The sequence below is a fragment of the Saccopteryx bilineata genome, chromosome 1 (genome assembly GCF_036850765.1).
Source record: "Saccopteryx bilineata isolate mSacBil1 chromosome 1, mSacBil1_pri_phased_curated, whole genome shotgun sequence".
Taxonomy (NCBI): Eukaryota; Metazoa; Chordata; class Mammalia; order Chiroptera; family Emballonuridae; genus Saccopteryx; species Saccopteryx bilineata.
Window position 1 is genome coordinate 167,606,688 of NC_089490.1, and position 12,508 is coordinate 167,619,195.

General features: G+C 37.7%; 1 protein-coding gene across 7 annotated transcripts in view; it reads left to right on the forward strand.

Moving 5' to 3' along the window:
• The window catches only part of NEK1 (NIMA related kinase 1), a 162,938-nt gene that overhangs the window by 79,790 nt on the left and 70,640 nt on the right, over positions 1 to 12,508 (forward strand). The gene's annotated exons all lie outside the window — the stretch shown is intronic.

Below are 12,508 nucleotides of genomic sequence, written 5' to 3' on the forward strand. Positions count from 1 at the left end.
GAATAAGGTAAGTATAAATGAAAAGAACTGTAATCTTTTACAAACAATTATAAACATTTGCAGAGTGTAAAGTTGTATTATTATATCTTTATTTAACCCCTCTTCTGCTATGTCTTTTTACACCAAGGGTAAAATTCTGTTGTTGGTTTGGTTCATTGGAAGTAAGTTCATAGTTGTATCTTTCCTTTAAAAAGAGCTAAAGTAGGTGTAGCAACTCAGATATTTATATTGAATGAATTAGTTCTTACTTTATTGGTCACTTTATTTCCCCATATGCTCTTGGTTTTAAATGCTTTTAAATAGCAGAGAATGTAAGCAAATTGGGAAATAAATATTTGGATAAATACAGTGGTACCTTGAGATACGAGTTTAATTTGTTCTGTAACTGAGCTCGTAAGTCAGTCAACTCGTATATCAAACAAATTTCTCCCATTTAAAATAACTGAAATAGATATAATTCATTCTAGCCCTGTGAAACATCTCCAAACCATCCTAAATTATGAAAAAAAAGTTTTTAATTAAGAAACACACATGTATACTTTACCAATGCATAACAAAATATATGAAATAAAAGAAAAAAGTGTTATTTAGTACTATATTCTTACCTTAGAGACAGACGAGTGCGGCTAATGGAGGTGAATGGCGGAGGAAGGGATGCAGGCACTGTAGACACGTAAACTAAAACTGCACTTTCTTAACACTAAATGTAAACTAAAACTTCATTTTCTTTACTTTAAACAAAACTAAAACTGCACTTTCTTTACTTAAAATAAAACCACAAAAACTTAATTGTAAAAAATGCACTTTCTTAACTTTAAACTTAATCTAAGCTTAATATTACATATTTTTCATTTAATCATCACCCGTTTTTGCCTTTTTGGTTGCACTTTCGGCACTTTCACTTGCAGGACTTTTGAATAAAAATCTATCCAAAGAGGTTTGCTTTTGCCTGCCTTTTAAAATGTTACAGAAATGTGACAAACAAGTGTCATTAAAAAGTGCTGAAACACGACCAGTTGAAACTTTTTCTGGGTGTTTCTTTTCACTGAAACTTGAAAGCTTCTCCCACATTGCCAGCATGTCTTTAATTTCACTTGTAGAAATCACTTCCTCCGACTCGACCTCCTCCTCACTACTAATCTTTTGCAGAAGCTCCGTATGTTGCATCATCTGTAGCTCCTTCAACTCCTCAGTTGAGAGTTCCTCCTCATGTTCCTCAATGAGCTCATTTACATCACCCTCATCTACCTCCCGACCCATTGACTTTCTGCGGGACACAATCTCCTCCAATGCTTCTACCTCGGTTTTGATCTCCGGTTTGAATTCTTCGAAGTCCCTGTCTGTAACAACATCAGGCCATACTTTTTTCATGCCGAGTTCAAGGTTCTTCTTGTAACCTCCTGCTGTGCCAAGTCAATAATGTGTAAACATATCATGATGTTGTAGTGATCTTTCCAAAACTCTGGAAGGGTTAAAATTGTATTCTCAGTTACCTCAAAGCAGTGGTGAAACAAGTACTTTGTGTAAAGCTTTTTAAGGTTGGAAATGACCTGCTGCTCCATAGGTTGCAAGATTGAAGTCGTGTTGGGTGGGAGGTAGAGGACTTTAACGAATTTGAACTCTTCGAGAATATCATCTTCAAGACCTGGTGGGTGGGCTGGAGCATTTTCAAGGATTAGTAATGCTTTCATCGGGAGTTTGTTTTCTTGAAGACATTTCTTCACTGCAGGACCCATTCAATAAAAAACTGCTGCGTAACCCATGCCCTAGTATTGGCGTGCCACATAACCTGCAGTTTTTCTTTAAGAATCTTGTGAGTCTTAAAGGCTCGAGGATTTTCGGAATGATATACTAGCAATGGCTTTACTTTACAGTCACCGCTAGCATTTGCACAAATTGCAAGGGTTACACTGTCCTTCATGGGTTTATGGCCTGGCAGCTTCTTCTCCTCTGTGGTGATGAAAGTCCTCTGGGGCATTTTTTTTCCAAAACAATCCTGTTTCATCATAGTTGAACACTTGTTGGGGGATGAATATGACCTTTCTTTGCGATAAGCGCAGCAAAACGTGTGATATACTCCTCAGCTGCCTTAACGTCAGCACTCGCAGCTTCACCATACCTCACCACCGAGTGGATGTCAGATCTCTTCTTGAAATTTTCTTTTCTTTTTTTTTTTTAAATAAATTTTTATTAATGATAATGGGATGACATTAATAAATCAGGGTACATATATTCAAAGAAAACATGTCTAGGTTATCTTGTCATTAAATTATGTTGCATACCCCTCGCCCAGAGTCAGATTGTCCTCCGTCACCCTCTATCTAGTTATCTCTGTGCCCCTCCCCCTCCTCCTAACTCTCTCCCTCCTTCCCTCCCGCGTCCTCCCTCCCCCCACCCCTGGTAACCACCACACTCTTGTCCATGTCTGTTAGTCTCATTTCTATGTTCCACCAATGTATGGAATCATGTAGTTCTTGTTTTTTTCTGATTTACTTATTTCACTCCGTACACTGTTATCAAGGTCCCACCATTTTGCTGTAAATGATCTGATGTCATCATTTCTTATGGCTGAGTAGTATTCCATAGTGTATATGTGCCACATCTTCTTTATCCAGTCTTCTATTGAAGGGCTTTTTGGTTGTTTCCATGTCTTGGCACTGTGAACAGTGCTGCAGTGAATATGGGGCTACATGTGTCTTTACGTATCAATGTTTCTGAGGTTTTGGGGTATATACCCACCCAGTAGAGGGATTGCTGGGTCATAAGGTAGTTCTATTTTCAGTTTTTTGAGGAACCACCATACTTTCCTCCATAATGGTTGTACTACTTTACAGTCCCACCAACAGTGGATGAGAGTTCCCTTTTCTCCACAGCCTCTCCAACATTTGCTATTATCCGTCTTGTTGATAATAGCTAATCTAACAGGGGTGAGGTGGTATCTCATTGTAGTTTTGATTTGCATTTCTCTAATAACTAATGAAGCTGAGCATCTTTTCATATATCTGTTGGCCATTTGTATTTCTTCCTCGGAGAAGTGTCTGTTCATGTCCTCTTCCCATTTTTTATTGGATTGTTTGTTTGTTGTTGAGTTTTATGAGTTCTTTGTAAATTTTGGATATTAAGCCCTTATCTGAGCTGTTGTTTGAAAATAACATTTCCCATTTAGTTGGCTGTCTGTTTATTTTGATATCAGTTTCTCTTGCTGAGCAAAAACTTTTTATTCTGATGAAGTCCCATTCATTTATCTTTGCCTTCACTTCTCTTGCCATTGGAGTCAAGTTCATAAAATGTTCTTTAAAATCCAGGTCCATGAGTTTAGTACCTATGCCTTCTTCTATGTACTTTATTGTTTCAGGTCTTATATTTAGGTCTTTGATACATTTTGAATTAATTTTAGTACACGAGGACAAGCTGTAGTCGAGTTTCATTCTTTTACATGTGGCTTTCCAGTTTTCCCAACACCATTTGTTGAAGAGGTTTTCTTTCTCCATTGTATGTTGTTGGCCTCTTTATCAAAGATTATTTGACCATATATATGTGGTTTTATTTCTTGGCTTTCTATTCTGTTCCATTGGTCTGAGTGTCTATTTTTCTGCCAATACCATACTGTTTTGATTATCGTGGCCCTATAATATAGTTTAAAGTCAGGTATTGTAATGCCCCAGCTTCATTCTTTTTCTTTAGGATTGCTTTGGCTATTCGGGGTTTTTTATAGTTCCATATAAATCTGATGATTTTTTGTTCCATTTCTTTAAAAAATGTCATAGGAATTTTGATGGGAATTGCATTAAATTTATATATTGCTTTGGGTAATATGGCCATTTTAATTATATTTATTCTTACTATCCAAGAACAAGGAATATTTTTCCATCTCATTGTGTCTTTTTCTATTTCTCTTAACAATGCTTTGTAGTTTTCGTTATATAGGTCCTTTACATTCTTTGTTATGTTTATTCCTAGATATTTTATTTTTTTTGTTGCAGTCGTGAAGGGAATTATTTTTTTGAGTTCGTTTTCTAATATTTCATTGTTGGCATATAGAAAGGCTATGGACTTTTGTATGTTAATTTTGTATCCTGCGACCTTACTGTATTGGTTTATTGTTTCTAGTAATCTTTTTGTGGAGTCCTTCAGGTTTTCGATGTATAGGATCATATCATCAGCAAAAAGTGATACCTTTACTTCTTCTTTTCCGATATGGATGCCTTTTATTTATTTGTCTTGTCTGATTGCTCCGGCCAGAACTTCTAGTACCACGTTAAATAAGAGTGGAGAGAGTGGACAACCCTGTCTTGTTCCTGATTTAAGGTAGAAAGTCCTCAGTTTTATGCCATTTAATATGATGTTGGCTGATGGTTTATCATATATGGCCTTTATCATGTTGAGATATTTTCCTTCTATACCCATTTTGTTGAGAGTCTTAAACATAAAATTGTGTTGTATTTTATCAAAAGCCTTTTTTGCATCTATTGATAAGATCATGTGGTTTTTGTTCTTTGTTTTGTTGATATGGTGTATTACGTTAACCGTTTTACGTATGTTGAAGAGATTCTGGGATGAATCCCACTTGATCATGATGTATTATTTTTTTAATATGTTGTTGTATTCGATTTGCGAGTATTTTGTTTAGTATTTTAGCATCCGTATTCATTAGAGATATTGGTCTGTAGTTTTCTTTCTTTGTGCCATTCTTGCCAGGTTTCGGTATGAGGGTTATGTTGGCCTCATAAAATGTGTTTGGAAGTATTGCTTCTTCAAGTTTTTGGAAGACTTTGAGTAGAATAGGAACCAAGTCTTCTTTGAATGTTTGATAGAATTCACTAGTATAACCGTCTGGGCTTGGACTTTTATTTTTGGGGAGGTTTTTAATAGTTTTTTCTATTTCCTCCCTGTTGATTGGTCTGTTTAGGCTTTCTACTTCTTCATGACTCAGTCTAGGAAGGTTGTATTGTTCTAGGAATTTATCCATTTCTTCTAGATTGTTGTATTTGGTGGCATATAGTTTTTCATAGTATTCTACAATAATTCTTTGTATATCTATGATGTCTGTGGTGATCTCTCCTCTTTCATTTTGGATTTTATTTATTTGAGTCCTGTGCCTTTTTTCCTTGGTGAGTCTTGCCAAGGGTTTGTCAATTTTGTTGATCTTTTCAAAGAACCAGCTCCTTGTTTTATTGATTTTTTTCTATTGTTTTTCTGTTCTCTATTTCGTTTATTTCTGCTCGATTTTTAGTATCTCCTTTCTTCGGCTGGTTTTGGGTTGTCTTTGTTCTTCTTTTTCTAGTTCTTTAAGGTGTGAAGTTAAGTGGTTTACTTGGGCTCTCTCTTGTTTGTTCATATAGGCCTGAAGTGATATGAACTTTCCTCTTATTACTGCTTTTGCTGCATCCCATAGATTCTGATTTGTTGTATTGTCATTTTCATTAGTATGTATATATCTTTTGATCTCTGCACTTATTTCTTCTTTGACCCATTCATTTTTTAGAAGTATGTTGTTTAGTTTCCACATTTTGGGGGATTTTTTCCCTCTTTTTTGCAGTTGAATTCTAGTTTCAAGGCTTTATGATCAGAGAATATGCTTGGTACAATTTCAATTTTTCTAAATTTGCTGATATTGTCTTTGTGGCCCAACATATGGTCAATTCTTGAGAATGTTCCATGTACACTAGAGAAAAATGTATACTCTGTTGCTTTGGGATGAAGTGTCCTGTAGATGTCTATCATATTCAGGTGTTCTAGTATTTCGTTTAAGGCCAATATATCTTTATTGATTCTCTGTTTGGATGACTGATCTAGAGCTGTCAGCGGTGTATTGAGGTCTCCAAGTATGATTGTATTTTTGTTAGTTTTTGTTTTAAGGTCAATAAGTAGCTGTCTTATATATTTTGGTGCTCCTTGGTTTGGTGCATATATATTAAGGATTGTTATGTCTTCTTGATTTAGTGTCCCCTTAATCATTATGAAATGACCATTTTTGTCTCTGAGTACTTTTTCTGTCTTGTAGTCAGCATTATTAGATATGAATATTGCTACACCTGCTTTTTTTTTGGGTGTTGTTTGCTTGGAGTATTGTTTTCCAGCCTTTCACTTTGAATTTGTTTTTATCCTTGTTGCTTAGATGTGTTTCTTGTAGGCAGCATATAGTTGGATTTTCTTTTTTAATCCATTCTGCTACTCTGTGTCTTTTTATTGGTAAGTTTAATCCATTTACATTTAGTGTAATTATTGACACTTGTGGGTTCCCTATTGCCATTTTATAAATTGCTTTCTGTTAGTTTTGTATCTTGTTTGATTCTTCTTTTTTGTTTTTCTATCATTTGTTTTTGTTTGTTTGTATTCCATACTTCTTTCCTCTGTTGCTACCTTTTTTAAGTCAAGTGTTTTTGTGGTGGTTTTTTTAAGGGTGGTTACCATTAAGTAATGAAAAGGGTACCTACCATATTCATTGTAGTACCCTATCTTATGAGTATTTCTGCGCTTCATCGTCCTTTGCTACTGTTAAACTCCATCCTCTCCCCCCTTTTTTTCTTTTGTTGTCACAGTATAAATTTGGTTTTATTGTGTTCTTGGTGGAGCTGTTACTTGTGGTTTGGTTTTGTTTTGTTCTTTGAATCTGGTTGGAAAACCCCCTTTAGTATTTCCTGGAGTGGGGGCTTTCTGATGATAAATTCTCTCATCTTTTTTGTATTTGTGAATGTTTTTATGTCTCCTTCGTACTTGAAGGATAGCTTTGATGGGTATAGTATTCTTTTTTTTTTTTTTTTTCATTTTTCTGAAGCTGGAAACAGGGAGAGACAGTCAGACAGACTCCCACATGCGCCCGTCCGGGATCCACCCGGCACGCCCACCAGGGGTGACGCTCTGCCCACCAGGGGGCGATGCTCTGCCCATCCTGGGCGTCGCCATGTTGCCACCAGAGCCACTCTAGCGCCTGAGGCAGAGGCCACAGAGCCATCGCCAGCGCCCGGGCCATCTTTGCTCCAATGGAGCCTTGGCTGCGGGAGGGGAAGAGAGAGACAGAGAGGAAAGTGCGGCGGAGGGGTGGAGAAACAAATGGGCGCTTCTCCTGTGTGCCCTGGGTGGGAATCGAACCCAGGTCCTCCGCACGCTAGGCCGACGCTCTACCGCTGAGCCAACCGGCCAGGGCGGGTATAGTATTCTTGGCTGAAAGTTCCTCTCTTTCAGGGCTTTAAATATTGGGGTCCACTCTCTTCTAGCTTGTAGAGTTTCTGCTGAGAAATCTGATGATAATCTAATAGGCCTTCCTTTATATGTTGTACTCTTCTTTTCCCTGGCTGCCTTGAGAATTTTTTCTTTGTCATTGGTTTGTGCCATCTTCATTATGATTTGCCTTGGACTGGGTTTGTTGGGGTTAAGAAAACTCGGTGTTCTGTTTGCTTTTTGAATTTGAGGCTTTAGTTCTTTCCACAGGCTTGGGAAGTTCTCGTCTATTATTTGTTTGAGTATATTCTCCATTCCATTTTCTTTCTCTTCTCCCTCTGATATACCTATTATTCTTATGTTATTGTTTCTGATGGAGTCAGACAATTCCTGTAGGGCTTTCTCGTTTTTTATTATTTTTGAGTGTCTTTCTTCTCTCTGTTGTGCCTCAAGTTGCTTGTCTTCTATTTCACTAATCCTACCTTCTATCTGGGCTGTTCTATTTGCTAAGCTTGTTACCTCGTTTTTCAGCTTGTGAATTGAGTTTTTCATTTCTGTTTGATTTGATTTTATATTTTCAATTTCCTTGGTAGTATATTCTTTGTGATCATTGAGTTGTTTTCTGAGCTCCCTAAATTGCCTTTCTGTTTTTTCTTGTATATCTCTGAGTATTTTTAGGATTTCTATTTTAAATTCTCTGTCATTTAGCTCCAAGGTTTCCAATATGTCAAATCTTTTCTCCATAGGTCTTTCCACATCTATTTGTGTTACCTTTCTATCTTTTGTATCCATAATATTCTATTTCCTTTTTCTTATTGGCATCTGAGGATGGTCTTGTTGATAGCACTAATTAGAATTAATGAATAAAAAGGAAAAAAGAAAAACACCCCATGAAAAAAAACAGTAATAATTTATTATTTCCCCCTTTTTTCTTTCTTCTCTTCCCCTCCTTTCCCCTCCTTAGGGAAATATCGTGATGACCTGTGAATTATATTATGCTAAATGGAACAAAAACTGCCTATAATGGAGGGTCTGATTTGGGGTGAAGAGTTCAAGGGGCCAAAAATGGAGTAGGGACCTACTAAATGCAAAAAAAATGAGAAAACCTTAGACAAGTGTAAAATTATTTGCTTGTAAGTGATGGTCGACTAAGAGATATAATGAGAGGGATAAGAGGGAAACAGAAAAAAGGAGAAAAAAATAATAATTGAAGAAAAAATAAAAATAAAAAAATAAGTAAAAATCTGTTGTATTAAGTGGAGCAAAGACTAAATACAATGGAGACCTTGGGTTGGGAGGAATGCTAATGAGTTAAAAAAGCAAAGTAAAAAGTACCCAAAATGCCACAAAAACAAACAAACAAAAGAAAACCAAAAACAAAAGCAAAAAAAAAAACCCAAAAAACTTGAGTTTCAAATTAAATAATTTGTTCGTGATTGAGGATTGAATGGGAGGGAAAGTAAAAGGAGAAATGAAGAAACGAATAGAAAGGGAGAAATAAGAAAAAGAGAAAAATGAAAGAAACAAAAAAGGAAAAGAAAAAGAACAAAAGGGGAGAGAGTGAGAGTTAAGGGTTTTGGAGTTTAACCCTTAAGGAGAGTAAGGGTGAAGAAAATAAAATGTAACACTCATGGGTAGTGTAGTTCAAGAAAAGGGAAGAATAAGATGGGCAGAGAATAAAAGGACCGAGGTGGAGGAAATAGAAATAATAATAATAAAGGCAATAAGATAGAAGAAACAAACAATAACAACGAAAAAATAGTGGAACAAGTTATAATGTCTGTGGATTTTTCTTGATTTTGAGAGGTTAACTTCTTCCTTTTTCTTTTCTCTCCCTCTTCCTGGTCCGTGACTCTGTACCCCAGGCTCTGCCCCTGTGTTACACTTAGGTAGGGATTTGCAGTTGATGGGATTCTATGGCAATGTCATATAATTGGCTTTAGTCTCGTTGGTAGTCAAGGCTTGTTGGCGTTTGCAGGGTCCAACAATAAGAGAGTTTGCTTTCCTGGAGTCTCTCTCCTAGTCTCCCCTTCCTGAATTAGCAGCCTGGTGATCCAGCTATGAGGCTGCCACTACTTCTGCCTGGGGAGTAAGAGGCTCACAGAGCTGGGAAATCCCCACTCTATCCCCACTCAGCGCAAGGCTCTGGGTAAGGCTCTGGCAGTCAGAGCCTGCAGCGTAATCAGGCGGGGCTGGGAGCCAACTGTTGTCAAGGTGACTGTTCCGCACCTAGCATTCAGTTGGACTACTCAACCCAGGCTTTCCACACTTTGTAGCCTGTTTTGGCTGGGAAGAAGAGGCACTAGTTGCTGCTTGCTGTATAGATCTTAACATCTGCCAAGTCCCTCTTGTTAGCGTATATCCCTGAATATGAAGGCTCTGTCAATCAGAAGTTGCCCCCGCCCCTTTAGCGAGAGGCACTAAAAAATATCACCCCTCTTGTCTTGGATCACTGAACTGAGAGAGATCTTATCAATTAGAGCCCCATGGGTGTGCAGATTTCGTGGGTTAAGCTAATTTCAGTGATTGGATCCGCAGCTGTGCTCCAGAAAGTATTTCAAGCCGCCCGCGTGCTCCTCCCCCAACGCTTGATTGTTAGCTTGAATAGCTGGGTGAGGTGCCCCGCCCACAGAGAGAATCTCTGGAGTAGGGAAGATAGCTTTGGCGCCCTTCCCGCTTGCCTTGCCGCTGGCGGCTGGGGTGCACTGGGCACGCTGGAGAATGGGGTACTCTGGGTGTGCGGGGGAGTGGGGTGCTTTGGGCGTGTGGGTGAGTGGGACGTTCAGGGCATGTGAGCGAATGGGGTGCTCTGGGCACGCCGGTGGCTGGGGACCTCGCTCGCAGTGCCTGGGCAGCTGGGACGCTCCAGGCACAAGGGAGCTCGCTCTGCATCCGGACCACGGCACGGGGCACTCACGCGGTTTCTCACTGCACGTGGGCGGCTGCTTGCAGACCTCAGGTTGTTCCTCCCCGAGTGTGGGCGGGCAGTTGCACGCGTGGGTTGACTCACCACAGGCGCACTCCCTCCTCGGCTTGAATGAACGTCAGTGCGGTAGTTAGCTTCCTCCACACCCTCAGCTCTGACCCGTCTCTCAGATTCAAGTGATAATAGCCCTTTCGCCTTCAATGTGTGTGGAACTCCAGAATGCTCCGAGGATAAATTTTTCTGTTTCTAGTTGATAAATTTGTTGAGATTTTGGGGAGATCTGTCGTACATGCTGCTCACAGCTCCATTTCCGTGACGTCACCCAGTGTCTTCTTGAAATTTTCAAACCAGCCGTGACTTGCCTTAAATATATCTTCTGCTGCCTCTTTTGAGGTTGATAGTTCTTTCTTCTTCAAGTTGCCCTAAATAATACGTGCCTTTTTGCATATTACAGTCTCCGTCACTGTATCTCCTGCCAGCTCATTCTCTTTCACCCACACCAGCAGAAGCTTCTCCATTTCTTCATGGATAGTGGTCTTTAATTGGGACAGAATTGTAGTTCCTTTTGCTGGATTTGCACTTTTGTTTAAGGATGGTACAAATTATAGGTGTATTGTGGTCATACAGCCTTGCCAGTTCAATCACTCGTACACCACGCTCATGTTTTTCTGTTATTTCTTGCTTTACTTTTATCGACACCATTCTCTTCTTCTCACCATTGTCCTTTACACTCACTTTCTTTGGCCCCATGATAGCACCCAAAAAAGTTAGTAAAAATGCAAAAATGATGCAAGAACGAGTACAGCACATGAGATTTGACTTGATTCTGCGGGTAACACTTGAGAAAGAACGAGATGCTGGTGTTGTGCTGCTGATACTGGACCCGTGCACCAATGTGCCAACTAGCAGCAGCTTCCCGAATCAAGACTTGTATCTTGGAATTTCGCTCAGATCTTGAACAAAAATATGGACCAAGTCGCAGCTCGTATCTTAAAAAAAATTTTTATATGTTGTCTACTCATATCTCAAGGTACCACTGTATGTATAATTACATATTTACTCAAAAGCAAATTGGAAACAAAGGTATATTACTAGTTTTGACTTGTAGAGGTATACGAATGCTTTTTGACCTTTTGTCCACCGAACAAGTGATGATTGTTTTTTTCCACCCAGCACCCCATGAAGCATCACGCTTACATAGGAAATAGGTCAATTATATGGTAACATATTTTGATTAGACTTAAATCTACTCTAAGTTCATAAGTGATATCTTTGTGAGTTAATGCAATTATTCCAATTTAGAATTTTTTTTTACATATGTCAAAGATAGCTAAATCTTTTAATGATTACCCCTTATATTTTTAATACTCACTAGTTTATGATCTGTAATTAATCTGTATTTGTATGCTTTCTGTAGATAGCAGAGGAGAACCTCCAGCACTTTTCCTTGCCCCATACGTCCCACGTGAATAGCATCTGGAATTTTAGTTATAGATTTTAATATAAAATATTTTAAAACAATTATTAGGAATTATTTAAGATTAATGATTAATGGCTGAGTTCTAGTAAAAGTGTATTTATAGACACTGAAATTTGAATTTTATGTGATTTTCATGTGGTCATAAAATATTCTTGTTTTCATTTTTTTCACCATTTAAAAATATGGAAAACTATTCTCAGCTTATGCACTATACAAATATAGGTGGCAAGCTGAATTGGGTCTTTGAGCCATTGTTTGCCAGTCCCTGTCCTAGTCTGTTTCTTAGTCTTTTCCTAGTGTGACCATTATCCTAAATTTTGGATTTATCAGTATTATGGACTTTATAAAATACTTTTCTACTTATGTGTATATGCCTAAACAATGTATTTTTCTGTGTTTCTTACTTTGAGCATTATAAAAATATCATACTGTATATGGGTTAGGACTTGCTTATTTTCATTCAACATTATTTTTCTAAGGTTTTCATTTGTTTGCATATAGCAGTATAATATTCCATTGGTGAAAATATCACAGTTATTATTCTCCTGACAGTAGATTGGTTCTAGTTATGTTTTGAACATTTTTGTAGATGGTTCCCAGTATATACATACAAGGCTTTTCTTGGTTATCTACCTTTCCTGTTGAATAACTTTAAACTTCTGAATTTTATAAAAAGTAATGGAGTATTATTTTCCTTGAGAAATGTTACTTTCATAACTCAAATCATTCTGTATTATACTAATGGAAAAATGCCTTGAAAATATTCATTTGTATTTTTTTTTCATTCTTTCATGTACTTAGTATTATACCGACATTTATATCTGTGATCTCTTAGGTTTTGTGTCAGCAAGAAAATATAAGATAAGGAATAAAGGAGATAGACAAGTAATAATAGCACCTGTTTATTGGAAGCTTACTGTACCAGACATTATGTTAAACAA